Source organism: Triturus cristatus, chromosome 5_2, assembly GCF_964204655.1.
Source record: "Triturus cristatus chromosome 5_2, aTriCri1.1, whole genome shotgun sequence".
NCBI lineage: Eukaryota > Metazoa > Chordata > Amphibia > Caudata > Salamandridae > Triturus > Triturus cristatus.
Window position 1 is genome coordinate 575,569,660 of NC_140588.1, and position 26,851 is coordinate 575,596,510.

Below are 26,851 nucleotides of genomic sequence, written 5' to 3' on the forward strand. Positions count from 1 at the left end.
CAGTGCCACCTACGCAGAGCCCCTGCTTAGAGAAATACACCTCCTATGTCTTTTCCCACTGAAGGGAGCAGGAGGAAGTACTTGCTTCCTGGGGAACATGGGCCTGCCACTGGAATTTGTTAACCCGCCTCTTGCGGATTTCTCCCCTTTCTTTGATTTACACCTGCAGGCTCTCCCTTGCCATCGGAGCAGGATCTGCTGATGCAGGCCCGGCTGGATCAAATGTGCAAAGGCTTGTCCCCAGGCCTCGGGAAAAAATTGAGCAGAGATTCCCGCCTCCGCCTCCGCCTCCTCTTGCCTTCCGAACGGGCTTCCAAACGGGCAATGCCCTGACGGGTCCCCCACGCCCCATCCTGCCCATGCCCACACCCCTGTATATGAGGGTGACCCATGTCCCTCACCCTCCATGCTCGAACGGAAGACACGTGTGTCCTGAGGGGAGCGCCAGACAGGCATTTCTCCGGCCAGGCAGACCCCTGCAGCACCCGTTAGGCTCCAAAGCCTGTACATTCCCAAGATGCCACTGGTCACTATGCAAATCAGACAGCCCTGGCCACACCCTCTCCGCCGCTGGGCTCTGCTGCTTTCGGTACGTGCAGCTCAGCTTTTTCTTACCCTGAACCAGACTTCCGTTTCAGCAAAAAGGTGGGTTGCAGTGGGTCCGGGATGCCATTTGGAGACAAAGCCTGCGGCCCTGTCAAAGATGACTTCCTGCCGCACACCATGTGGTCAGAAGCCTACGAAAAGAAGCGCACCTCGGAATACAGAATCTCACTTCCTCAAGAGCCTTGCACAAGAGATTTTCCTCCCGCCGAGGAAAGCAACTCAAAGGGAACCTTGCGAAAATCAAATTAGGAGCCAGATTGCGGGATGCTAGGCAAACTGTTTGTCAGAAAAGCAAATTCATTTTGAGAAGCTCTGACCTGCGGGAAGGAAAAGCATTCAAGGGCAGAAGAAGGACTGTTCCCTGACCGGGAATCGAACACGGGCCGCGGCGGTGAGAGCGCCGAATCCTAACCACTAGACCACCAGGGAACCCACAGCCACACAGCAAAAGTTCCTACACTGCTCTCCTAGTGACAAAGCTCATGGGGGCTGAAAGCATATTTTATTCTACAGCGAATATGAATCAGAACTTGAAAAAACACTCATGATTCCACCAGACTGTTTGTCACTTCCAAGCACAGGCCATCCCCTCCCCCGTGCTACTGAACCGACGAATTCCTGTACAATCGGGATCCCCGGGAAATCACAAGAGGGACACCTAGTAGCCGCTGATAGCTCAAAGACAGCTGGTACACCTTCTCACACCTACCTCGTTATTCAGCTTGCTGGAAGAATACATTGCGAATGACCGATTCAAGAGTGCAAGGGAGAAGAGTGCTCCAAAGTAGATGTATACATCGCAGCCGGGTTTTCCAGCAATTTACCTTTCTGATGAGCTGGTACTGCACTTTACGCCCACATAGAGCACCTGACTGGGTGGGGGACTGCGTGCGCATGAAGGTGGCTGAGGGCAATGGGAGCAAAGCAACCTGGGACACAGGGGACCCAGCCCCTTTCCTCTGCTTTCGTCTATAGGTCGGGGTGCCTTTTTAAGGACCTTCGATTAAAAAAAGCTGAGCTGCGTGGACAAATTACGCACGTCTACGTCTTAGAGGGATCTTCCCTGACCGGGAATCGAACCCGGGCCGCGGCGGTGAAAGCGCCGAATCCTAGCCACTAGACCACCAGGGAGGAGATGCTCTTGTGAGCCTGCCTTGCTCACTTCCTTATTGTGACTAAGCTAACTCCACTGTATAGATTGCCCATAAAGTACGAGTGGGGAAAAGTTAGGTGTCACACAGTGTGTTTGTCATAAGCAATTACCTTTATCCTCCTGCAAAAGCCTTTTTACTCTGCAATCACCTCTTGCTGGACAGCCTGCGCTGGAGCAGCCAGTATGAAAAGGGAGCTGAGTAAGGCAGGGCCTAGGGTCTCACCAGGGTGGCCGAGTGGTTAAGGCGTTGGACTTAAGATCCAATGGACAGTTGTCCGCATGGGTTCGAGCCCCATCCCTGGTATGGGTTTTCAGCGGGTGTGTAGGAACTTGCAGATGCTTTTTTAAAGCATTTTCCTCTGCCCTCCTCACCCTCCCAGTGCCCTTCCTTAACAGTCCCAATTCACGTCTCAGCTGTGGGGTCTGCTGCTACTCTGCACTTAGCATGGATGCTTCCCAAAGCAATGCAGTGCCACCTACGCAGAGCCCCTGCTTAGAGAAATACACCTCCTATGTCTTTTCCCACTGAAGGGAGCAGGAGGAAGTACTTGCTTCCTGGGGAACATGGGCCTGCCACTGGAATTTGTTAACCCGCCTCTTGCGGATTTCTCCCCTTTCTTTGATTTACACCTGCAGGCTCTCCCTTGCCATCGGAGCAGGATCTGCTGATGCAGGCCCGGCTGGATCAAATGTGCAAAGGCTTGTCCCCAGGCCTCGGGAAAAAATTGAGCAGAGATTCCCGCCTCCGCCTCCGCCTCCTCTTGCCTTCCGAACGGGCTTCCAAACGGGCAATGCCCTGACGGGTCCCCCACGCCCCATCCTGCCCATGCCCACACCCCTGTATATGAGGGTGACCCATGTCCCTCACCCTCCATGCTCGAACGGAAGACACGTGTGTCCTGAGGGGAGCGCCAGACAGGCATTTCTCCGGCCAGGCAGACCCCTGCAGCACCCGTTAAGCTCCAAAGCCTGTACATTCCCAAGATGCCACTGGTCACTATGCAAATCAGACAGCCCTGGCCACACCCTCTCCGCCGCTGGGCTCTGCTGCTTTCGGTACGTGCAGCTCAGCTTTCTATTACCCTGAACCAGACTTCCGTTTCAGCAAAAAGGTGGGTTGCAGTGCGTCCGGGATGCCATTTGGAGATAAAGCCTGCGGCCCTGTCAAAGATGACTTCCTGCCGCACACCATGTGGTCAGAAGCCTACGAAAAGAAGCGCACCTCGGAATACAGAATCTCACTTCCTCAAGAGCCTTGCACAAGAGATTTTCCTCCCGCCGAGGAAAGCAACTCAAAGGGAACCTTGCGAAAATCTAATTAGGAGCCAGATTGCGGGATGCTAGGCAAACTGTTTGTCAGAAAAGCAAATTCATTTTGAGAAGCCCTGACCTGCGGGAAGGAAAAGCATTCAAGGGCAGAAGAAGGACTGTTCCCTGACCGGGAATCGAACCCGGGCCGCGGCGGTGAGAGCGCCGAATCCTAACCACTAGACCACCAGGGAACCCACAGCCATACAGCAAAAGTTCCTACACTGCTCTCCTAGTGACAAAGCTCATGGGGGCTGAAAGCATATTTTATTCTACAGCGAATATGAATCAGAACTTGAAAAAACACTCATGATTCCACCAGACTGTTTGTCACTTCCAAGCACAGGCCATCCCCTCCCCCGTGCTACTGAACCGACGAATTCCTGTACAATCGGGATCCCCGGGAAATCACAAGAGGGACACCTAGTGGCCGCTGATAGCTCAAAGACAGCTGGTACACCTTCTCACACCTACCTCGTTATTCAGCTTGCTGGAAGAATACATTGCGAATGACCGATTCAAGAGTGCAAGGGAGAAGAGTGCTCCAAAGTAGATGTATACATCGCAGCCGGGTTTTCCAGCAATTTACCTTTCTGATGAGCTGGTACTGCACTTTACGCCCACATAGAGCACCTGACTGGGTGGGGGACTGCGTGCGCATGAAGGTGGCTGAGGGCAATGGGAGCAAAGCAACCTGGGACACAGGGGACCCAGCCCCTTTCCTCTGCTTTCGTCTATAGGTCGGGGTGCCTTTTTAAGGACCTTCGATTAAAAAAAGCTGAGCTGCGTGGACAAATTACGCACGTCTACGTCTTAGAGGGATCTTCCCTGACCGGGAATCGAACACAGGCCGCGGCGGTGAAAGCGCCGAATCCTAGCCACTAGACCACCAGGGAGGAGATGCTCTTGTGAGCCTGCCTTGCTCACTTCCTTATTGTGACTAAGCTAACTCCACTGTATAGATTGCCCATAAAGTACGAGTGGGGAAAAGTTAGGTGTCACACAGTGTGTTTGTCATAAGCAATTACCTTTATCCTCCTGCAAAAGCCTTTTTACTCTGCAATCACCTCTTGCTGGACAGCCTGCGCTGGAGCAGCCAGCATGAAAAGGGAGCTGAGTAAGGCAGGGCCTAGGGTCTCACCAGGGTGGCCGAGTGGTTAAGGCGTTGGACTTAAGATCCAATGGACAGTTGTCCGCATGGGTTCGAGCCCCATCCCTGGTATGGGTTTTCAGCGGGTGTGTAGGAACTTGCAGATGCTTTTTTAAAGCATTTTCCTCTGCCCTCCTCACCCTCCCAGTGCCCTTCCTTAACAGTCCCAATTCACGTCTCAGCTGTGGGGTCTGCTGCTACTCTGCACTTAGCATGGATGCTTCCCAAAGCAATGCAGTGCCACCTACGCAGAGCCCCTGCTTAGAGAAATACACCTCCTATGTCTTTTCCCACTGAAGGGAGCAGGAGGAAGTACTTGCTTCCTGGGGAACATGGGCCTGCCACTGGAATTTGTTAACCCGCCTCTTGCGGATTTCTCCCCTTTCTTTGATTTACACCTGCAGGCTCTCCCTTGCCATCGGAGCAGGATCTGCTGATGCAGGCCCGGCTGGATCAAATGTGCAAAGGCTTGTCCCCAGGCCTCGGGAAAAAATTGAGCAGAGATTCCCGCCTCCGCCTCCGCCTCCTCTTGCCTTCCGAACGGGCTTCCAAACGGGCAATGCCCTGACGGGTCCCCCACGCCCCATCCTGCCCATGCCCACACCCCTGTATATGAGGGTGACCCATGTCCCTCACCCTCCATGCTCGAACGGAAGACACGTGTGTCCTGAGGGGAGCGCCAGACAGGCATTTCTCCGGCCAGGCAGACCCCTGCAGCACCCGTTAGGCTCCAAAGCCTGTACATTCCCAAGATGCCACTGGTCACTATGCAAATCAGACAGCCCTGGCCACACCCTCTCCGCCGCTGGGCTCTGCTGCTTTCGGTACGTGCAGCTCAGCTTTTTCTTACCCTGAACCAGACTTCCGTTTCAGCAAAAAGGTGGGTTGCAGTGGGTCCGGGATGCCATTTGGAGACAAAGCCTGCGGCCCTGTCAAAGATGACTTCCTGCCACACACCATGTGGTCAGAAGCCTACGAAAAGAAGCGCACCTCGGAATACAGAATCTCACTTCCTCAAGAGCCTTGCACAAGAGATTTTCCTCCCGCCGAGGAAAGCAACTCAAAGGGAACCTTGCGAAAATCAAATTAGGAGCCAGATTGCGGGATGCTAGGCAAACTGTTTGTCAGAAAAGCAAATTCATTTTGAGAAGCCCTGACCTGCGGGAAGGAAAAGCATTCAAGGGCAGAAGAAGGACTGTTCCCTGACCGGGAATCGAACCCGGGCCGCGGCGGTGAGAGTGCCGAATCCTAACCACTAGACCACCAGGGAACCCACAGCCATACAGCAAAAGTTCCTACACTGCTCTCCTAGTGACAAAGCTCATGGGGGCTGAAAGCATATTTTATTCTACAGCGAATATGAATCAGAACTTGAAAAAACACTCATGATTCCACCAGACTGTTTGTCACTTCCAAGCACAGGCCATCCCCTCCCCCGTGCTACTGAACCGACGAATTCCTGTACAATCGGGATCCCCGGGAAATCACAAGAGGGACACCTAGTGGCCGCTGATAGCTCAAAGACAGCTGGTACACCTTCTCACACCTACCTCGTTATTCAGCTTGCTGGAAGAATACATTGCGAATGACCGATTCAAGAGTGCAAGGGAGAAGAGTGCTCCAAAGTAGATGTATACATCGCAGCCGGGTTTTCCAGCAATTTACCTTTCTGATGAGCTGGTACTGCACTTTACGCCCACATAGAGCACCTGACTGGGTGGGGGACTGCGTGCGCATGAAGGTGGCTGAGGGCAATGGGAGCAAAGCAACCTGGGACACAGGGGACCCAGCCCCTTTCCTCTGCTTTCGTCTATAGGTCGGGGTGCCTTTTTAAGGACCTTCGATTAAAAAAAGCTGAGCTGCGTGGACAAATTACGCACGTCTACGTCTTAGAGGGATCTTCCCTGACCGGGAATCGAACCCGGGCCGCGGCGGTGAAAGCGCCGAATCCTAGCCACTAGACCACCAGGGAGGAGATGCTCTTGTGAGCCTGCCTTGCTCACTTCCTTATTGTGACTAAGCTAACTCCACTGTATAGATTGCCCATAAAGTACGAGTGGGGAAAAGTTAGGTGTCACACAGTGTGTTTGTCATAAGCAATTACCTTTATCCTCCTGCAAAAGCCTTTTTACTCTGCAATCACCTCTTGCTGGACAGCCTGCGCTGGAGCAGCCAGCATGAAAAGGGAGCTGAGTAAGGCAGGGCCTAGGGTCTCACCAGGGTGGCCGAGTGGTTAAGGCGTTGGACTTAAGATCCAATGGACAGTTGTCCGCATGGGTTCGAGCCCCATCCCTGGTATGGGTTTTCAGCGGGTGTGTAGGAACTTGCAGATGCTTTTGTAAAGCATTTTCCTCTGCCCTCCTCACCCTCCCAGTGCCCTTCCTTAACAGTCCCAATTCACGTCTCAGCTGTGGGGTCTGCTGCTACTCTGCACTTAGCATGGATGCTTGCCAAAGCAATGCAGTGCCACCTACGCAGAGCCCCTGCTTAGAGAAATACACCTCCTATGTCTTTTCCCACTGAAGGGAGCAGGAGGAAGTACTTGCTTCCTGGGGAACATGGGCCTGCCACTGGAATTTGTTAACCAGCCTCTTGCGGATTTCTCCCCTTTCTTTGATTTACACCTGCAGGCTCTCCCTTGCCATCGGAGCAGGATCTGCTGATGCAGGCCCGGCTGGATCAAAAGTGCAAAGGCTTGTCCCCAGGCCTCGGGAAAAAATTGAGCAGAGATTCCCGCCTCCGCCTCCTCTTGCCTTCCGAACGGGCTTCCAAACGGGCAATGCCCTGACGGGTCCCCCACGCCCCATCCTGCCCATGCCCACACCCCTGTATATGAGGGTGACCCATGTCCCTCACCCTCCATGCTCGAACGGAAGACACGTGTGTCCTGAGGGGAGCGCCAGACAGGCATTTCTCCGGCCAGGCAGACCCCTGCAGCACCCGTTAAGCTCCAAAGCCTGTACATTCCCAAGATGCCACTGGTCACTATGCAAATCAGACAGCCCTGGCCACACCCTCTCCGCCGCTGGGCTCTGCTGCTATCGGTACGTGCAGCTCAGCTTTCTATTACCCTGAACCAGACTTCCGTTTCAGCAAAAAGGTGGGTTGCAGTGCGTCCGGGATGCCATTTGGAGATAAAGCCTGCGGCCCTGTCAAAGATGACTTCCTGCCGCACACCATGTGGTCAGAAGCCTACGAAAAGAAGCGCACCTCGGAATACAGAATCTCACTTCCTCAAGAGCCTTGCACAAGAGATTTTCCTCCCGCCGAGGAAAGCAACTCAAAGGGAACCTTGCGAAAATCAAATTAGGAGCCAGATTGCGGGATGCTAGGCAAACTGTTTGTCAGAAAAGCAAATTCATTTTGAGAAGCCCTGACCTGCGGGAAGGAAAAGCATTCAAGGGCAGAAGAAGGACTGTTCCCTGACCGGGAATCGAACCCAGGCCGCGGCGGCGAGAGCGCCGAATCCTAACCACTAGACCACCAGGGAACCCACAGCCATACTGCAAAAGTTCCTACACTGCTCTCCTAGTGACAAAGCTCATGGGGGCTGAAAGCATATTTTATTCTACAGCGAATATGAATCAGAACTTGAAAAAACACTCATGATTCCACCAGACTGTTTGTCACTTCCAAGCACAGGCCATCCCCTCCCCCGTGCTACTGAACCGACGAATTCCTGTACAATCGGGATCCCCGGGAAATCACAAGAGGGACACCTAGTGGCCGCTGATAGCTCAAAGACAGCTGGTACACCTTCTCACACCTACCTCGTTATTCAGCTTGCTGGAAGAATACATTGCGAATGACCGATTCAAGAGTGCAAGGGAGAAGAGTGCTCCAAAGTAGATGTATACATCGCAGCCGGGTTTTCCAGCAATTTACCTTTCTGATGAGCTGGTACTGCACTTTACGCCCACATAGAGCACCTGACTGGGTGGGGGACTGCGTGCGCATGAAGGTGGCTGAGGGCAATGGGAGCAAAGCAACCTGGGACACAGGGGACCCAGCCCCTTTCCTCTGCTTTCGTCTATAGGTCGGGGTGCCTTTTTAAGGACCTTCGATTAAAAAAAGCTGAGCTGCGTGGACAAATTACGCACGTCTACGTCTTAGAGGGATCTTCCCTGACCGGGAATCGAACCCGGGCCGCGGCGGTGAAAGCGCCGAATCCTAGCCACTAGACCACCAGGGAGGAGATGCTCTTGTGAGCCTGCCTTGCTCACTTCCTTATTGTGACTAAGCTAACTCCACTGTATAGATTGCCCATAAAGTACGAGTGGGGAAAAGTTAGGTGTCACACAGTGTGTTTGTCATAAGCAATTACCTTTATCCTCCTGCAAAAGCCTTTTTACTCTGCAATCACCTCTTGCTGGACAGCCTGCGCTGGAGCAGCCAGCATGAAAAGGGAGCTGAGTAAGGCAGGGCCTAGGGTCTCACCAGGGTGGCCGAGTGGTTAAGGCGTTGGACTTAAGATCCAATGGACAGTTGTCCGCATGGGTTCGAGCCCCATCCCTGGTATGGGTTTTCAGCGGGTGTGTAGGAACTTGCAGATGCTTTTTTAAAGCATTTTCCTCTGCCCTCCTCACCCTCCCAGTGCCCTTCCTTAACAGTCCCAATTCACGTCTCAGCTGTGGGGTCTGCTGCTACTCTGCACTTAGCATGGATGCTTCCCAAAGCAATGCAGTGCCACCTACGCAGAGCCCCTGCTTAGAGAAATACACCTCCTATGTCTTTTCCCACTGAAGGGAGCAGGAGGAAGTACTTGCTTCCTGGGGAACATGGGCCTGCCACTGGAATTTGTTAACCCGCCTCTTGCGGATTTCTCCCCTTTCTTTGATTTACACCTGCAGGCTCTCCCTTGCCATCGGAGCAGGATCTGCTGATGCAGGCCCGGCTGGATCAAATGTGCAAAGGCTTGTCCCCAGGCCTCGGGAAAAAATTGAGCAGAGATTCCCGCCTCCGCCTCCGCCTCCTCTTGCCTTCCGAACGGGCTTCCAAACGGGCAATGCCCTGACGGGTCCCCCACGCCCCATCCTGCCCATGCCCACACCCCTGTATATGAGGGTGACCCATGTCCCTCACCCTCCATGCTCGAACGGAAGACACGTGTGTCCTGAGGGGAGCGCCAGACAGGCATTTCTCCGGCCAGGCAGACCCCTGCAGCACCCGTTAGGCTCCAAAGCCTGTACATTCCCAAGATGCCACTGGTCACTATGCAAATCAGACAGCCCTGGCCACACCCTCTCCGCCGCTGGGCTCTGCTGCTTTCGGTACGTGCAGCTCAGCTTTTTCTTACCCTGAACCAGACTTCCGTTTCAGCAAAAAGGTGGGTTGCAGTGGGTCCGGGATGCCATTTGGAGACAAAGCCTGCGGCCCTGTCAAAGATGACTTCCTGCCGCACACCATGTGGTCAGAAGCCTACGAAAAGAAGCGCACCTCGGAATACAGAATCTCACTTCCTCAAGAGCCTTGCACAAGAGATTTTCCTCCCGCCGAGGAAAGCAACTCAAAGGGAACCTTGCGAAAATCAAATTAGGAGCCAGATTGCGGGATGCTAGGCAAACTGTTTGTCAGAAAAGCAAATTCATTTTGAGAAGCCCTGACCTGCGGGAAGGAAAAGCATTCAAGGGCAGAAGAAGGACTGTTCCCTGACCGGGAATCGAACCCGGGCCGCGGCGGTGAGAGTGCCGAATCCTAACCACTAGACCACCAGGGAACCCAGAGCCATACAGCAAAAGTTCCTACACTGCTCTCCTAGTGACAAAGCTCATGGGGGCTGAAAGCATATTTTATTCTACAGCGAATATGAATCAGAACTTGAAAAAACACTCATGATTCCACCAGACTGTTTGTCACTTCCAAGCACAGGCCATCCCCTCCCCCGTGCTACTGAACCGACGAATTCCTGTACAATCGGGATCCCCGGGAAATCACAAGAGGGACACCTAGTGGCCGCTGATAGCTCAAAGACAGCTGGTACACCTTCTCACACCTACCTCGTTATTCAGCTTGCTGGAAGAATACATTGCGAATGACCGATTCAAGAGTGCAAGGGAGAAGAGTGCTCCAAAGTAGATGTATACATCGCAGCCGGGTTTTCCAGCAATTTACCTTTCTGATGAGCTGGTACTGCACTTTACGCCCACATAGAGCACCTGACTGGGTGGGGGACTGCGTGCGCATGAAGGTGGCTGAGGGCAATGGGAGCAAAGCAACCTGGGACACAGGGGACCCAGCCCCTTTCCTCTGCTTTCGTCTATAGGTCGGGGTGCCTTTTTAAGGACCTTCGATTAAAAAAAGCTGAGCTGCGTGGACAAATTACGCACGTCTACGTCTTAGAGGGATCTTCCCTGACCGGGAATCGAACCCGGGCCGCGGCGGTGAAAGCACCGAATCCTAGCCACTAGACCACCAGGGAGGAGATGCTCTTGTGAGCCTGCCTTGCTCACTTCCTTATTGTGACTAAGCTAACTCCACTGTATAGATTGCCCATAAAGTACGAGTGGGGAAAAGTTAGGTGTCACACAGTGTGTTTGTCATAAGCAATTACCTTTATCCTCCTGCAAAAGCCTTTTTACTCTGCAATCACCTCTTGCTGGACAGCCTGCGCTGGAGCAGCCAGCATGAAAAGGGAGCTGAGTAAGGCAGGGCCTAGGGTCTCACCAGGGTGGCCGAGTGGTTAAGGCGTTGGACTTAAGATCCAATGGACAGTTGGCCGCATGGGTTCGAGCCCCATCCCTGGTATGGGTTTTCAGCGGGTGTGTAGGAACTTGCAGATGCTTTTGTAAAGCATTTTCCTCTGCCCTCCTCACCCTCCCAGTGCCCTTCCTTAACAGTCCCAATTCACGTCTCAGCTGTGGGGTCTGCTGCTACTCTGCACTTAGCATGGATGCTTCCCAAAGCAATGCAGTGCCACCTACGCAGAGCCCCTGCTTAGAGAAATACACCTCCTATGTCTTTTCCCACTGAAGGGAGCAGGAGGAAGTACTTGCTTCCTGGGGAACATGGGCCTGCCACTGGAATTTGTTAACCCGCCTCTTGCGGATTTCTCCCCTTTCTTTGATTTACACCTGCAGGCTCTCCCTTGCCATCGGAGCAGGATCTGCTGATGCAGGCCCGGCTGGATCAAATGTGCAAAGGCTTGTCCCCAGGCCTCGGGAAAAAATTGAGCAGAGATTCCCGCCTCCGCCTCCGCCTCCTCTTGCCTTCCGAACGGGCTTCCAAACGGGCAATGCCCTGACGGGTCCCCCACGCCCCATCCTGCCCATGCCCACACCCCTGTATATGAGGGTGATCCATGTCCCTCACCCTCCATGCTCGAACGGAAGACACGTGTGTCCTGAGGGGAGCGCCAGACAGGCATTTCTCCGGCCAGGCAGACCCCTGCAGCACCCGTTAAGCTCCAAAGCCTGTACATTCCCAAGATGCCACTGGTCACTATGCAAATCAGACAGCCCTGGCCACACCCTCTCCGCCGCTGGGCTCTGCTGCTTTCGGTACGTACAGCTCAGCTTTCTATTACCCTGAACCAGACTTCCGTTTCAGCAAAAAGGTGGGTTGCAGTGCGTCCGGGATGCCATTTGGAGATAAAGCCTGCGGCCCTGTCAAAGATGACTTCCTGCCGCACACCATGTGGTCAGAAGCCTACGAAAAGAAGCGCACCTCGGAATACAGAATCTCACTTCCTCAAGAGCCTTGCACAAGAGATTTTCCTCCCGCCGAGGAAAGCAACTCAAAGGGAACCTTGCGAAAATCAAATTAGGAGCCAGATTGCGGGATGCTAGGCAAACTGTTTGTCAGAAAAGCAAATTCATTTTGAGAAGCTCTGACCTGCGGGAAGGAAAAGCATTCAAGGGCAGAAGAAGGACTGTTCCCTGACTGGGAATCGAACCCGGGCCGCGGCGGTGAGAGCGCCGAATCCTAACCACTAGACCACCAGGGAACCCACAGCCATACAGCAAAAGTTCCTACACTGCTCTCCTAGTGACAAAGCTCATGGGGGCTGAAAGCATATTTTATTCTACAGCGAATATGAATCAGAACTTGAAAAAACACTCATGATTCCACCAGACTGTTTGTCACTTCCAAGCACAGGCCATCCCCTCCCCCGTGCTACTGAACCGACGAATTCCTGTACAATCGGGATCCCCGGGAAATCACAAGAGGGACACCTAGTGGCCGCTGATAGCTCAAAGACAGCTGGTACACCTTCTCACACCTACCTCGTTATTCAGCTTGCTGGAAGAATACATTGCGAATGACCGATTCAAGAGTGCAAGGGAGAAGAGTGCTCCAAAGTAGATGTATACATCGCAGCCGGGTTTTCCAGCAATTTACCTTTCTGATGAGCTGGTACTGCACTTTACGCCCACATAGAGCACCTGACTGGGTGGGGGACTGCGTGCGCATGAAGGTGGCTGAGGGCAATGGGAGCAAAGCAACCTGGGACACAGGGGACCCAGCCCCTTTCCTCTGCTTTCGTCTATAGGTCGGGGTGCCTTTTTAAGGACCTTCGATTAAAAAAAGCTGAGCTGCGTGGACAAATTACGCACGTCTACGTCTTAGAGGGATCTTCCCTGACCGGGAATCGAACCCGGGCCGCGGCGGTGAAAGCGCCGAATCCTAGCCACTAGACCACCAGGGAGGAGATGCTCTTGTGAGCCTGCCTTGCTCACTTCCTTATTGTGACTAAGCTAACTCCACTGTATAGATTGCCCATAAAGTACGAGTGGGGAAAAGTTAGGTGTCACACAGTGTGTTTGTCATAAGCAATTACCTTTATCCTCCTGCAAAAGCCTTTTTACTCTGCAATCACCTCTTGCTGGACAGCCTGCGCTGGAGCAGCCAGCATGAAAAGGGAGCTGAGTAAGGCAGGGCCTAGGGTCTCACCAGGGTGGCCGAGTGGTTAAGGCGTTGGACTTAAGATCCAATGGACAGTTGTCCGCATGGGTTCGAGCCCCATCCCTGGTATGGGTTTTCAGCGGGTGTGTAGGAACTTGCAGATGCTTTTTTAAAGCATTTTCCTCTGCCCTCCTCACCCTCCCAGTGCCCTTCCTTAACAGTCCCAATTCACGTCTCAGCTGTGGGGTCTGCTGCTACTCTGCACTTAGCATGGATGCTTCCCAAAGCAATGCAGTGCCACCTACGCAGAGCCCCTGCTTAGAGAAATACACCTCCTATGTCTTTTCCCACTGAAGGGAGCAGGAGGAAGTACTTGCTTCCTGGGGAACATGGGCCTGCCACTGGAATTTGTTAACCCGCCTCTTGCGGATTTCTCCCCTTTCTTTGATTTACACCTGCAGGCTCTCCCTTGCCATCGGAGCAGGATCTGCTGATGCAGGCCCGGCTGGATCAAATGTGCAAAGGCTTGTCCCCAGGCCTCGGGAAAAAATTGAGCAGAGATTCCCGCCTCCGCCTCCGCCTCCTCTTGCCTTCCGAACGGGCTTCCAAACGGGCAATGCCCTGACGGGTCCCCCACGCCCCATCCTGCCCATGCCCACACCCCTGTATATGAGGGTGACCCATGTCCCTCACCCTCCATGCTCGAACGGAAGACACGTGTGTCCTGAGGGGAGCGCCAGACAGGCATTTCTCCGGCCAGGCAGACCCCTGCAGCACCCGTTAGGCTCCAAAGCCTGTACATTCCCAAGATGCCACTGGTCACTATGCAAATCAGACAGCCCTGGCCACACCCTCTCCGCCGCTGGGCTCTGCTGCTTTCGGTACGTGCAGCTCAGCTTTTTCTTACCCTGAACCAGACTTCCGTTTCAGCAAAAAGGTGGGTTGCAGTGGGTCCGGGATGCCATTTGGAGACAAAGCCTGCGGCCCTGTCAAAGATGACTTCCTGCCGCACACCATGTGGTCAGAAGCCTACGAAAAGAAGCGCACCTCGGAATACAGAATCTCACTTCCTCAAGAGCCTTGCACAAGAGATTTTCCTCCCGCCGAGGAAAGCAACTCAAAGGGAACCTTGCGAAAATCAAATTAGGAGCCAGATTGCGGGATGCTAGGCAAACTGTTTGTCAGAAAAGCAAATTCATTTTGAGAAGCTCTGACCTGCGGGAAGGAAAAGCATTCAAGGGCAGAAGAAGGACTGTTCCCTGACTGGGAATCGAACCCGGGCCGCGGCGGTGAGAGCGCCGAATCCTAACCACTAGACCACCAGGGAACCCACAGCCATACAGCAAAAGTTCCTACACTGCTCTCCTAGTGACAAAGCTCATGGGGGCTGAAAGCATATTTTATTCTACAGCGAATATGAATCAGAACTTGAAAAAACACTCATGATTCCACCAGACTGTTTGTCACTTCCAAGCACAGGCCATCCCCTCCCCCGTGCTACTGAACCGACGAATTCCTGTACAATCGGGATCCCGGGAAATCACAAGAGGGACACCTAGTGGCCGCTGATAGCTCAAAGACAGCTGGTACACCTTCTCACACCTACCTCGTTATTCAGCTTGCTGGAAGAATACATTGCGAATGACCGATTCAAGAGTGCAAGGGAGAAGAGTGCTCCAAAGTAGATGTATACATCGCAGCCGGGTTTTCCAGCAATTTACCTTTCTGATGAGCTGGTACTGCACTTTACGCCCACATAGAGCACCTGACTGGGTGGGGGACTGCGTGCGCATGAAGGTGGCTGAGGGCAATGGGAGCAAAGCAACCTGGGACACAGGGGACCCAGCCCCTTTCCTCTGCTTTCGTCTATAGGTCGGGGTGCCTTTTTAAGGACCTTCGATTAAAAAAAGCTGAGCTGCGTGGACAAATTACGCACGTCTACGTCTTAGAGGGATCTTCCCTGACCGGGAATCGAACCCGGGCCGCGGCGGTGAAAGCGCCGAATCCTAGCCACTAGACCACCAGGGAGGAGATGCTCTTGTGAGCCTGCCTTGCTCACTTCCTTATTGTGACTAAGCTAACTCCACTGTATAGATTGCCCATAAAGTACGAGTGGGGAAAAGTTAGGTGTCACACAGTGTGTTTGTCATAAGCAATTACCTTTATCCTCCTGCAAAAGCCTTTTTACTCTGCAATCACCTCTTGCTGGACAGCCTGCGCTGGAGCAGCCAGCATGAAAAGGGAGCTGAGTAAGGCAGGGCCTAGGGTCTCACCAGGGTGGCCGAGTGGTTAAGGCGTTGGACTTAAGATCCAATGGACAGTTGTCCGCATGGGTTCGAGCCCCATCCCTGGTATGGGTTTTCAGCGGGTGTGTAGGAACTTGCAGATGCTTTTTTAAAGCATTTTCCTCTGCCCTCCTCACCCTCCCAGTGCCCTTCCTTAACAGTCCCAATTCACGTCTCAGCTGTGGGGTCTGCTGCTACTCTGCACTTAGCATGGATGCTTCCCAAAGCAATGCAGTGCCACCTACGCAGAGCCCCTGCTTAGAGAAATACACCTCCTATGTCTTTTCCCACTGAAGGGAGCAGGAGGAAGTACTTGCTTCCTGGGGAACATGGGCCTGCCACTGGAATTTGTTAACCCGCCTCTTGCGGATTTCTCCACTTTCTTTGATTTACACCTGCAGGCTCTCCCTTGCCATCGGAGCAGGATCTGCTGATGCAGGCCCGGCTGGATCAAATGTGCAAAGGCTTGTCCCCAGGCCTCGGGAAAAAATTGAGCAGAGATTCCCGCCTCCGCCTCCGCCTCCTCTTGCCTTCCGAACGGGCTTCCAAACGGGCAATGCCCTGACGGGTCCCCCACGCCCCATCCTGCCCATGCCCACACCCCTGTATATGAGGGTGACCCATGTCCCTCACCCTCCATGCTCGAACGGAAGACACGTGTGTCCTGAGGGGAGCGCCAGACAGGCATTTCTCCGGCCAGGCAGACCCCTGCAGCACCCGTTAAGCTCCAAAGCCTGTACATTCCCAAGATGCCACTGGTCACTATGCAAATCAGACAGCCCTGGCCACACCCTCTCCGCCGCTGGGCTCTGCTGCTTTCGGTACGTGCAGCTCAGCTTTCTATTACCCTGAACCAGACTTCCGTTTCAGCAAAAAGGTGGGTTGCAGTGCGTCCGGGATGCCATTTGGAGATAAAGCCTGCGGCCCTGTCAAAGATGACTTCCTGCCGCACACCATGTGGTCAGAAGCCTACGAAAAGAAGCGCACCTCGGAATACAGAATCTCACTTCCTCAAGAGCCTTGCACAAGAGATTTTCCTCCCGCCGAGGAAAGCAACTCAAAGGGAACCTTGCGAAAATCTAATTAGGAGCCAGATTGCGGGATGCTAGGCAAACTGTTTGTCAGAAAAGCAAATTCATTTTGAGAAGCCCTGACCTGCGGGAAGGAAAAGCATTCAAGGGCAGAAGAAGGACTGTTCCCTGACCGGGAATCGAACCCGGGCCGCGGCGGTGAGAGCGCCGAATCCTAACCACTAGACCACCAGGGAACCCACAGCCATACAGCAAAAGTTCCTACACTGCTCTCCTAGTGACAAAGCTCATGGGGGCTGAAAGCATATTTTATTCTACAGCGAATATGAATCAGAACTTGAAAAAACACTCATGATTCCACCAGACTGTTTGTCACTTCCAAGCACAGGCCATCCCCTCCCCCGTGCTACTGAACCGACGAATTCCTGTACAATCGGGATCCCCGGGAAATCACAAGAGGGACACCTAGTGGCCGCTGATAGCTCAAAGACAGCTGGTACACTTTCTCACACCTACCTCGTTATTCAGCTTGCTGGAAGAATACATTGCGAATGACCGATTCAAGAGTGCAAGGGAGAAGAGTGCTCCAAAGTAGATGTATACATCGCAGCCGGGTTTTCCAGCAATTTACCTTTCTGATGAGCTGGTACTGCACTTTACGCCCACATAGAGCACCTGACTGGGTGGGGGACTGCGTGCGCATGAAGGTGGCTGAGGGCAATGGGAGCAAAGCAACCTGGGACACAGGGGACCCAGCCCCTTTCCTCTGCTTTCGTCTATAGGTCGGGGTGCCTTTTTAAGGACCTTCGATTAAAAAAAGCTGAGCTGCGTGGACAAATTACGCACGTCTACGTCTTAGAGGGATCTTCCCTGACCGGGAATCGAACCCGGGCCGCGGCGGTGAAAGCGCCGAATCCTAGCCACTAGACCACCAGGGAGGAGATGCTCTTGTGAGCCTGCCTTGCTCACTTCCTTATTGTGACTAAGCTAACTCCACTGTATAGATTGCCCATAAAGTACGAGTGGGGAAAAGTTAGGTGTCACACAGTGTGTTTGTCATAAGCAATTACCTTTATCCTCCTGCAAAAGCCTTTTTACTCTGCAATCACCTCTTGCTGGACAGCCTGCGCTGGAGCAGCCAGCATGAAAAGGGAGCTGAGTAAGGCAGGGCCTAGGGTCTCACCAGGGTGGCCGAGTGGTTAAGGCGTTGGACTTAAGATCCAATGGACAGTTGTCCGCATGGGTTCGAGCCCCATCCCTGGTATGGGTTTTCAGCGGGTGTGTAGGAACTTGCAGATGCTTTTTTAAAGCATTTTCCTCTGCCCTCCTCACCCTCCCAGTGCCCTTCCTTAACAGTCCCAATTCACGTCTCAGCTGTGGGGTCTGCTGCTACTCTGCACTTAGCATGGATGCTTCCCAAAGCAATGCAGTGCCACCTACGCAGAGCCCCTGCTTAGAGAAATACACCTCCTATGTCTTTTCCCACTGAAGGGAGCAGGAGGAAGTACTTGCTTCCTGGGGAACATGGGCCTGCCACTGGAATTTGTTAACCCGCCTCTTGCGGATTTCTCCCCTTTCTTTGATTTACACCTGCAGGCTCTCCCTTGCCATCGGAGCAGGATCTGCTGATGCAGGCCCGGCTGGATCAAATGTGCAAAGGCTTGTCCCCAGGCCTCGGGAAAAAATTGAGCAGAGATTCCCGCCTCCGCCTCCGCCTCCTCTTGCCTTCCGAACGGGCTTCCAAACGGGCAATGCCCTGACGGGTCCCCCACGCCCCATCCTGCCCATGCCCACACCCCTGTATATGAGGGTGACCCATGTCCCTCACCCTCCATGCTCGAACGGAAGACACGTGTGTCCTGAGGGGAGCGCCAGACAGGCATTTCTCCGGCCAGGCAGACCCCTGCAGCACCCGTTAGGCTCCAAAGCCTGTACATTCCCAAGATGCCACTGGTCACTATGCAAATCAGACAGCCCTGGCCACACCCTCTCCGCCGCTGGGCTCTGCTGCTTTCGGTACGTGCAGCTCAGCTTTTTCTTACCCTGAACCAGACTTCCGTTTCAGCAAAAAGGTGGGTTGCAGTGGGTCCGGGATGCCATTTGGAGACAAAGCCTGCGGCCCTGTCAAAGATGACTTCCTGCCGCACACCATGTGGTCAGAAGCCTACGAAAAGAAGCGCACCTCGGAATACAGAATCTCACTTCCTCAAGAGCCTTGCACAAGAGATTTTCCTCCCGCCGAGGAAAGCAACTCAAAGGGAACCTTGCGAAAATCAAATTAGGAGCCAGATTGCGGGATGCTAGGCAAACTGTTTGTCAGAAAAGCAAATTCATTTTGAGAAGCTCTGACCTGCGGGAAGGAAAAGCATTCAAGGGCAGAAGAAGGACTGTTCCCTGACCGGGAATCGAACCCGGGCCGCGGCGGTGAGAGCGCCGAATCCTAACCACTAGACCACCAGGGAACCCACAGCCATACAGCAAAAGTTCCTACACTGCTCTCCTAGTGACAAAGCTCATGGGGGCTGAAAGCATATTTTATTCTACAGCGAATATGAATCAGAACTTGAAAAAACACTCATGATTCCACCAGACTGTTTGTCACTTCCAAGCACAGGCCATCCCCTCCCCCGTGCTACTGAACCGACGAATTCCTGTACAATCGGGATCCCCGGGAAATCACAAGAGGGACACCTAGTGGCCGCTGATAGCTCAAAGACAGCTGGTACACCTTCTCACACCTACCTCGTTATTCAGCTTGCTGGAAGAATACATTGCGAATGACCGATTCAAGAGTGCAAGGGAGAAGAGTGCTCCAAAGTAGATGTATACATCGCAGCCGGGTTTTCCAGCAATTTACCTTTCTGATGAGCTGGTACTGCACTTTACGCCCACATAGAGCACCTGACTGGGTGGGGGACTGCGTGCGCATGAAGGTGGCTGAGGGCAATGGGAGCAAAGCAACCTGGGACACAGGGGACCCAGCCCCTTTCCTCTGCTTTCGTCTATAGGTCGGGGTGCCTTTTTAAGGACCTTCGATTAAAAAAAGCTGAGCTGCGTGGACAAATTACGCACGTCTACGTCTTAGAGGGATCTTCCCTGACCGGGAATCGAACCCGGGCCGCGGCGGTGAAAGCGCCGAATCCTAGCCACTAGACCACCAGGGAGGAGATGCTCTTGTGAGCCTGCCTTGCTCACTTCCTTATTGTGACTAAGCTAACTCCACTGTATAGATTGCCCATAAAGTACGAGTGGGGAAAAGTTAGGTGTCACACAGTGTGTTTGTCATAAGCAATTACCTTTATCCTCCTGCAAAAGCCTTTTTACTCTGCAATCACCTCTTGCTGGACAGCCTGCGCTGGAGCAGCCAGCATGAAAAGGGAGCTGAGTAAGGCAGGGCCTAGGGTCTCACCAGGGTGGCCGAGTGGTTAAGGCGTTGGACTTAAGATCCAATGGACAGTTGTCCGCATGGGTTCGAGCCCCATCCCTGGTATGGGTTTTCAGCGGGTGTGTAGGAACTTGCAGATGCTTTTTTAAAGCATTTTCCTCTGCCCTCCTCACCCTCCCAGTGCCCTTCCTTAACAGTCCCAATTCACGTCTCAGCTGTGGGGTCTGCTGCTACTCTGCACTTAGCATGGATGCTTCCCAAAGCAATGCAGTGCCACCTACGCAGAGCCCCTGCTTAGAGAAATACACCTCCTATGTCTTTTCCCACTGAAGGGAGCAGGAGGAAGTACTTGCTTCCTGGGGAACATGGGCCTGCCACTGGAATTTGTTAACCCGCCTCTTGCGGATTTCTCCCCTTTCTTTGATTTACACCTGCAGGCTCTCCCTTGCCATCGGAGCAGGATCTGCTGATGCAGGCCCGGCTGGATCAAATGTGCAAAGGCTTGTCCCCAGGCCTCGGGAAAAAATTGAGCAGAGATTCCCGCCTCCGCCTCCGCCTCCTCTTGCCTTCCGAACGGGCTTCCAAACGGGCAATGCCCTGACGGGTCCCCCACGCCCCATCCTGCCCATGCCCACACCCCTGTATATGAGGGTGACCCATGTCCCTCACCCTCCATGCTCGAACGGAAGACACGTGTGTCCTGAGGGGAGCGCCAGACAGGCATTTCTCCGGCCAGGCAGACCCCTGCAGCACCCGTTAAGCTCCAAAGCCTGTACATTCCCAAGATGCCACTGGTCACTATGCAAATCAGACAGCCCTGGCCACACCCTCTCCGCCGCTGGGCTCTGCTGCTTTCGGTACGTGCAGCTCAGCTTTCTATTACCCTGAACCAGACTTCCGTTTCAGCAAAAAGGTGGGTTGCAGTGCGTCCGGGATGCCATTTGGAGATAAAGCCTGCGGCCCTGTCAAAGATGACTTCCTGCCGCACACCATGTGGTCAGAAGCCTACGAAAAGAAGCGCACCTCGGAATACAGAATCTCACTTCCTCAAGAGCCTTGCACAAGAGATTTTCCTCCCGCCGAGGAAAGCAACTCAAAGGGAACCTTGCGAAAATCTAATTAGGAGCCAGATTGCGGGATGCTAGGCAAACTGTTTGTCAGAAAAGCAAATTCATTTTGAGAAGCCCTGACCTGCGGGAAGGAAAAGCATTCAAGGGCAGAAGAAGGACTGTTCCCTGACCGGGAATCGAACCCGGGCCGCGGCGGTGAGAGCGCCGAATCCTAACCACTAGACCACCAGGGAACCCACAGCCATACAGCAAAAGTTCCTACACTGCTCTCCTAGTGACAAAGCTCATGGGGGCTGAAAGCATATTTTATTCTACAGCGAATATGAATCAGAACTTGAAAAAACACTCATGATTCCACCAGACTGTTTGTCACTTCCAAGCACAGGCCATCCCCTCCCCCGTGCTACTGAACCGACGAATTCCTGTACAATCGGGATCCCCGGGAAATCACAAGAGGGACACCTAGTGGCCGCTGATAGCTCAAAGACAGCTGGTACACCTTCTCACACCTACCTCGTTATTCAGCTTGCTGGAAGAATACATTGCGAATGACCGATTCAAGAGTGCAAGGGAGAAGAGTGCTCCAAAGTAGATGTATACATCGCAGCCGGGTTTTCCAGCAATTTACCTTTCTGATGAGCTGGTACTGCACTTTACGCCCACATAGAGCACCTGACTGGGTGGGGGACTGCGTGCGCATGAAGGTGGCTGAGGGCAATGGGAGCAAAGCAACCTGGGACACAGGGGACCCAGCCCCTTTCCTCTGCTTTCGTCTATAGGTCGGGGTGCCTTTTTAAGGACCTTCGATTAAAAAAAGCTGAGCTGCGTGGACAAATTACGCACGTCTACGTCTTAGAGGGATCTTCCCTGACCGGGAATCGAACCCGGGCCGCGGCGGTGAAAGCGCCGAATCCTAGCCACTAGACCACCAGGGAGGAGATGCTCTTGTGAGCCTGCCTTGCTCACTTCCTTATTGTGACTAAGCTAACTCCACTGTATAGATTGCCCATAAAGTACGAGTGGGGAAAAGTTAGGTGTCACACAGTGTGTTTGTCATAAGCAATTACCTTTATCCTCCTGCAAAAGCCTTTTTACTCTGCAATCACCTCTTGCTGGACAGCCTGCGCTGGAGCAGCCAGCATGAAAAGGGAGCTGAGTAAGGCAGGGCCTAGGGTCTCACCAGGGTGGCCGAGTGGTTAAGGCGTTGGACTTAAGATCCAATGGACAGTTGTCCGCATGGGTTCGAGCCCCATCCCTGGTATGGGTTTTCAGCGGGTGTGTAGGAACTTGCAGATTCTTTTTTAAAGCATTTTCCTCTGCCCTCCTCACCCTCCCAGTGCCCTTCCTTAACAGTCCCAATTCACGTCTCAGCTGTGGGGTCTGCTGCTACTCTGCACTTAGCATGGATGCTTCCCAAAGCAATGCAGTGCCACCTACGCAGAGCCCCTGCTTAGAGAAATACACCTCCTATGTCTTTTCCCACTGAAGGGAGCAGGAGGAAGTACTTGCTTCCTGGGGAACATGGGCCTGCCACTGGAATTTGTTAACCCGCCTCTTGCGGATTTCTCCCCTTTCTTTGATTTACACCTGCAGGCTCTCCCTTGCCATCGGAGCAGGATCTGCTGATGCAGGCCCGGCTGGATCAAATGTGCAAAGGCTTGTCCCCAGGCCTCGGGAAAAAATTGAGCAGAGATTCCCGCCTCCGCCTCCGCCTCCTCTTGCCTTCCGAACGGGCTTCCAAACGGGCAATGCCCTGACGGGTCCCCCACGCCCCATCCTGCCCATGCCCACACCCCTGTATATGAGGGTGACCCATGTCCCTCACCCTCCATGCTCGAACGGAAGACACGTGTGTCCTGAGGGGAGCGCCAGACAGGCATTTCTCCGGCCAGGCAGACCCCTGCAGCACCCGTTAGGCTCCAAAGCCTGTACATTCCCAAGATGCCACTGGTCACTATGCAAATCAGACAGCCCTGGCCACACCCTCTCCGCCGCTGGGCTCTGCTGCTTTCGGTACGTGCAGCTCAGCTTTTTCTTACCCTGAACCAGACTTCCGTTTCAGCAAAAAGGTGGGTTGCAGTGGGTCCGGGATGCCATTTGGAGACAAAGCCTGCGGCCCTGTCAAAGATGACTTCCTGCCGCACACCATGTGGTCAGAAGCCTACGAAAAGAAGCGCACCTCGGAATACAGAATCTCACTTCCTCAAGAGCCTTGCACAAGAGATTTTCCTCCCGCCGAGGAAAGCAACTCAAAGGGAACCTTGCGAAAATCAAATTAGGAGCCAGATTGCGGGATGCTAGGCAAACTGTTTGTCAGAAAAGCAAATTCATTTTGAGAAGCCCTGACCTGAGGAAAGGAAAAGCATTCAAGGGCAGAAGAAGGACTGTTCCCTGACCGGGAATCGAACCCGGGCCGCGGCGGTGAGAGTGCCGAATCCTAACCACTAGACCACCAGGGAACCCACAGCCATACAGCAAAAGTTCCTACACTGCTCTCCTAGTGACAAAGCTCATGGGGGCTGAAAGCATATTTTATTCTACAGCGAATATGAATCAGAACTTGAAAAAACACTCATGATTCCACCAGACTGTTTGTCACTTCCAAGCACAGGCCATCCCCTCCCCCGTGCTACTGAACCGACGAATTCCTGTACAATCGGGATCCCCGGGAAATCACAAGAGGGACACCTAGTGGCCGCTGATAGCTCAAAGACAGCTGGTACACCTTCTCACACCTACCTCGTTATTCAGCTTGCTGGAAGAATACATTGCGAATGACCGATTCAAGAGTGCAAGGGAGAAGAGTGCTCCAAAGTAGATGTATACATCGCAGCCGGGTTTTCCAGCAATTTACCTTTCTGATGAGCTGGTACTGCACTTTACGCCCACATAGAGCACCTGACTGGGTGGGGGACTGCGTGCGCATGAAGGTGGCTGAGGGCAATGGGAGCAAAGCAACCTGGGACACAGGGGACCCAGCCCCTTTCCTCTGCTTTCGTCTATAGGTCGGGGTGCCTTTTTAAGGACCTTCGATTAAAAAAAGCTGAGCTGCGTGGACAAATTACGCACGTCTACGTCTTAGAGGGATCTTCCCTGACCGGGAATCGAACCCGGGCCGCGGCGGTGAAAGCGCCGAATCCTAGCCACTAGACCACCAGGGAGGAGATGCTCTTGTGAGCCTGCCTTGCTCACTTCCTTATTGTGACTAAGCTAACTCCACTGTATAGATTGCCCATAAAGTACGAGTGGGGAAAAGTTAGGTGTCACACAGTGTGTTTGTCATAAGCAATTACCTTTATCCTCCTGCAAAAGCCTTTTTACTCTGCAATCACCTCTTGCTGGACAGCCTGCGCTGGAGCAGCCAGCATGAAAAGGGAGCTGAGTAAGGCAGGGCCTAGGGTCTCACCAGGGTGGCCGAGTGGTTAAGGCGTTGGACTTAAGATCCAATGGACAGTTGTCCGCATGGGTTCGAGTCCCATCCCTGGTATGGGTTTTCAGCGGGTGTGTAGGAACTTGCAGATGCTTTTTTAAAGCATTTTCCTCTGCCCTCCTCACCCTCCCAGTGCCCTTCCTTAACAGTCCCAATTCACGTCTCAGCTGTGGGGTCTGCTGCTACTCTGCACTTAGCATGGATGCTTCCCAAAGCAATGCAGTGCCACCTACGCAGAGCCCCTGCTTAGAGAAATACACCTCCTATGTCTTTTCCCACTGAAGGGAGCAGGAGGAAGTACTTGCTTCCTGGGGAACATGGGCCTGCCACTGGAATTTGTTAACCCGCCTCTTGCGGATTTCTCCCCTTTCTTTGATTTACACCTGCAGGCTCTCCCTTGCCATCGGAGCAGGATCTGCTGATGCAGGCCCGGCTGGATCAAATGTGCAAAGGCTTGTCCCCAGGCCTCGGGAAAAAATTGAGCAGAGATTCCCGCCTCCGCCTCCGCCTCCTCTTGCCTTCCGAACGGGCTTCCAAACGGGCAATGCCCTGACGGGTCCCCCACGCCCCATCCTGCCCATGCCCACACCCCTGTATATGAGGGTGACCCATGTCCCTCACCCTCCATGCTCGAACGGAAGACACGTGTGTCCTGAGGGGAGCGCCAGACAGGCATTTCTCCGGCCAGGCAGACCCCTGCAGCACCCGTTAGGCTCCAAAGCCTGTACATTCCCAAGATGCCACTGGTCACTATGCAAATCAGACAGCCCTGGCCACACCCTCTCCGCCGCTGGGCTCTGCTGCTTTCGGTACGTGCAGCTCAGCTTTTTCTTACCCTGAACCAGACTTCCGTTTCAGCAAAAAGGTGGGTTGCAGTGGGTCCGGGATGCCATTTGGAGACAAAGCCTGCGGCCCTGTCAAAGATGACTTCCTGCCGCACACCATGTGGTCAGAAGCCTACGAAAAGAAGCGCACCTCGGAATACAGAATCTCACTTCCTCAAGAGCCTTGCACAAGAGATTTTCCTCCCGCCGAGGAAAGCAACTCAAAGGGAACCTTGCGAAAATCAAATTAGGAGCCAGATTGCGGGATGCTAGGCAAACTGTTTGTCAGAAAAGCAAATTCATTTTGAGAAGCCCTGACCTGCGGGAAGGAAAAGCATTCAAGGGCAGAAGAAGGACTGTTCCCTGACCGGGAATCGAACCCGGGCCGCGGCGGTGAGAGTGCCGAATCCTAACCACTAGACCACCAGGGAACCCAGAGCCATACAGCAAAAGTTCCTACACTGCTCTCCTAGTGACAAAGCTCATGGGGGCTGAAAGCATATTTTATTCTACAGCGAATATGAATCAGAACTTGAAAAAACACTCATGATTCCACCAGACTGTTTGTCACTTCCAAGCACAGGCCATCCCCTCCCCCGTGCTACTGAACCGACGAATTCCTGTACAATCGGGATCCCCGGGAAATCACAAGAGGGACACCTAGTGGCCGCTGATAGCTCAAAGACAGCTGGTACACCTTCTCACACCTACCTCGTTATTCAGCTTGCTGGAAGAATACATTGCGAATGACCGATTCAAGAGTGCAAGGGAGAAGAGTGCTCCAAAGTAGATGTATACATCGCAGCCGGGTTTTCCAGCAATTTACCTTTCTGATGAGCTGGTACTGCACTTTACGCCCACATAGAGCACCTGACTGGGTGGGGGACTGCGTGCGCATGAAGGTGGCTGAGGGCAATGGGAGCAAAGCAACCTGGGACACAGGGGACCCAGCCCCTTTCCTCTGCTTTCGTCTATAGGTCGGGGTGCCTTTTTAAGGACCTTCGATTAAAAAAAGCTGAGCTGCGTGGACAAATTACGCACGTCTACGTCTTAGAGGGATCTTCCCTGACCGGGAATCGAACCCGGGCCGCGGCGGTGAAAGCACCGAATCCTAGCCACTAGACCACCAGGGAGGAGATGCTCTTGTGAGCCTGCCTTGCTCACTTCCTTATTGTGACTAAGCTAACTCCACTGTATAGATTGCCCATAAAGTACGAGTGGGGAAAAGTTAGGTGTCACACAGTGTGTTTGTCATAAGCAATTACCTTTATCCTCCTGCAAAAGCCTTTTTACTCTGCAATCACCTCTTGCTGGACAGCCTGCGCTGGAGCAGCCAGCATGAAAAGGGAGCTGAGTAAGGCAGGGCCTAGGGTCTCACCAGGGTGGCCGAGTGGTTAAGGCGTTGGACTTAAGATCCAATGGACAGTTGGCCGCATGGGTTCGAGCCCCATCCCTGGTATGGGTTTTCAGCGGGTGTGTAGGAACTTGCAGATGCTTTTGTAAAGCATTTTCCTCTGCCCTCCTCACCCTCCCAGTGCCCTTCCTTAACAGTCCCAATTCACGTCTCAGCTGTGGGGTCTGCTGCTACTCTGCACTTAGCATGGATGCTTCCCAAAGCAATGCAGTGCCACCTACGCAGAGCCCCTGCTTAGAGAAATACACCTCCTATGTCTTTTCCCACTGAAGGGAGCAGGAGGAAGTACTTGCTTCCTGGGGAACATGGGCCTGCCACTGGAATTTGTTAACCCGCCTCTTGCGGATTTCTCCC

General features: G+C 53.4%; 23 non-coding genes across 23 annotated transcripts; 10 read left to right on the plus strand and 13 right to left on the minus strand.

Annotated features, from left to right (window-relative positions):
* Positions 1–1,665: 1,665 nt before the first annotated feature.
* On the minus strand, positions 1,666–1,737 carry TRNAE-UUC (transfer RNA glutamic acid (anticodon UUC)). The gene has a single exon. It is a non-coding gene; the product is annotated as a tRNA-Glu (tRNA).
* A 243-nt stretch (positions 1,738–1,980) lies between these two features.
* Positions 1,981–2,063, plus strand: TRNAL-UAA (transfer RNA leucine (anticodon UAA)). The gene has a single exon. It is a non-coding gene; the product is annotated as a tRNA-Leu (tRNA).
* A 1,126-nt stretch (positions 2,064–3,189) lies between these two features.
* Positions 3,190–3,261, minus strand: TRNAE-CUC (transfer RNA glutamic acid (anticodon CUC)). Its single transcript has one exon. It is a non-coding gene; the product is annotated as a tRNA-Glu (tRNA).
* A 945-nt stretch (positions 3,262–4,206) lies between these two features.
* On the plus strand, positions 4,207–4,289 carry TRNAL-UAA (transfer RNA leucine (anticodon UAA)). Its single transcript has one exon. It is a non-coding gene; the product is annotated as a tRNA-Leu (tRNA).
* A 1,828-nt stretch (positions 4,290–6,117) lies between these two features.
* On the minus strand, positions 6,118–6,189 carry TRNAE-UUC (transfer RNA glutamic acid (anticodon UUC)). The gene has a single exon. It is a non-coding gene; the product is annotated as a tRNA-Glu (tRNA).
* Positions 6,190–6,432: 243 nt separating this feature from the next.
* TRNAL-UAA (transfer RNA leucine (anticodon UAA)) lies at positions 6,433–6,515 on the plus strand. Its single transcript has one exon. It is a non-coding gene; the product is annotated as a tRNA-Leu (tRNA).
* Positions 6,516–8,337: 1,822 nt separating this feature from the next.
* Positions 8,338–8,409, minus strand: TRNAE-UUC (transfer RNA glutamic acid (anticodon UUC)). The gene has a single exon. It is a non-coding gene; the product is annotated as a tRNA-Glu (tRNA).
* Positions 8,410–8,652: 243 nt separating this feature from the next.
* Positions 8,653–8,735, plus strand: TRNAL-UAA (transfer RNA leucine (anticodon UAA)). The gene has a single exon. It is a non-coding gene; the product is annotated as a tRNA-Leu (tRNA).
* A 4,054-nt stretch (positions 8,736–12,789) lies between these two features.
* Positions 12,790–12,861, minus strand: TRNAE-UUC (transfer RNA glutamic acid (anticodon UUC)). Its single transcript has one exon. It is a non-coding gene; the product is annotated as a tRNA-Glu (tRNA).
* A 243-nt stretch (positions 12,862–13,104) lies between these two features.
* On the plus strand, positions 13,105–13,187 carry TRNAL-UAA (transfer RNA leucine (anticodon UAA)). Its single transcript has one exon. It is a non-coding gene; the product is annotated as a tRNA-Leu (tRNA).
* Positions 13,188–15,014: 1,827 nt separating this feature from the next.
* TRNAE-UUC (transfer RNA glutamic acid (anticodon UUC)) lies at positions 15,015–15,086 on the minus strand. The gene has a single exon. It is a non-coding gene; the product is annotated as a tRNA-Glu (tRNA).
* Positions 15,087–15,329: 243 nt separating this feature from the next.
* On the plus strand, positions 15,330–15,412 carry TRNAL-UAA (transfer RNA leucine (anticodon UAA)). The gene has a single exon. It is a non-coding gene; the product is annotated as a tRNA-Leu (tRNA).
* A 1,126-nt stretch (positions 15,413–16,538) lies between these two features.
* On the minus strand, positions 16,539–16,610 carry TRNAE-CUC (transfer RNA glutamic acid (anticodon CUC)). Its single transcript has one exon. It is a non-coding gene; the product is annotated as a tRNA-Glu (tRNA).
* Positions 16,611–17,240: 630 nt separating this feature from the next.
* TRNAE-UUC (transfer RNA glutamic acid (anticodon UUC)) lies at positions 17,241–17,312 on the minus strand. Its single transcript has one exon. It is a non-coding gene; the product is annotated as a tRNA-Glu (tRNA).
* Positions 17,313–17,555: 243 nt separating this feature from the next.
* On the plus strand, positions 17,556–17,638 carry TRNAL-UAA (transfer RNA leucine (anticodon UAA)). Its single transcript has one exon. It is a non-coding gene; the product is annotated as a tRNA-Leu (tRNA).
* A 1,126-nt stretch (positions 17,639–18,764) lies between these two features.
* TRNAE-CUC (transfer RNA glutamic acid (anticodon CUC)) lies at positions 18,765–18,836 on the minus strand. Its single transcript has one exon. It is a non-coding gene; the product is annotated as a tRNA-Glu (tRNA).
* Positions 18,837–19,466: 630 nt separating this feature from the next.
* TRNAE-UUC (transfer RNA glutamic acid (anticodon UUC)) lies at positions 19,467–19,538 on the minus strand. The gene has a single exon. It is a non-coding gene; the product is annotated as a tRNA-Glu (tRNA).
* Positions 19,539–19,781: 243 nt separating this feature from the next.
* TRNAL-UAA (transfer RNA leucine (anticodon UAA)) lies at positions 19,782–19,864 on the plus strand. The gene has a single exon. It is a non-coding gene; the product is annotated as a tRNA-Leu (tRNA).
* A 1,126-nt stretch (positions 19,865–20,990) lies between these two features.
* Positions 20,991–21,062, minus strand: TRNAE-CUC (transfer RNA glutamic acid (anticodon CUC)). Its single transcript has one exon. It is a non-coding gene; the product is annotated as a tRNA-Glu (tRNA).
* Positions 21,063–21,692: 630 nt separating this feature from the next.
* On the minus strand, positions 21,693–21,764 carry TRNAE-UUC (transfer RNA glutamic acid (anticodon UUC)). The gene has a single exon. It is a non-coding gene; the product is annotated as a tRNA-Glu (tRNA).
* Positions 21,765–22,007: 243 nt separating this feature from the next.
* Positions 22,008–22,090, plus strand: TRNAL-UAA (transfer RNA leucine (anticodon UAA)). Its single transcript has one exon. It is a non-coding gene; the product is annotated as a tRNA-Leu (tRNA).
* Positions 22,091–23,918: 1,828 nt separating this feature from the next.
* TRNAE-UUC (transfer RNA glutamic acid (anticodon UUC)) lies at positions 23,919–23,990 on the minus strand. Its single transcript has one exon. It is a non-coding gene; the product is annotated as a tRNA-Glu (tRNA).
* Positions 23,991–24,233: 243 nt separating this feature from the next.
* On the plus strand, positions 24,234–24,316 carry TRNAL-UAA (transfer RNA leucine (anticodon UAA)). Its single transcript has one exon. It is a non-coding gene; the product is annotated as a tRNA-Leu (tRNA).
* The last annotated feature ends 2,535 nt before the right edge of the window (positions 24,317–26,851 follow it).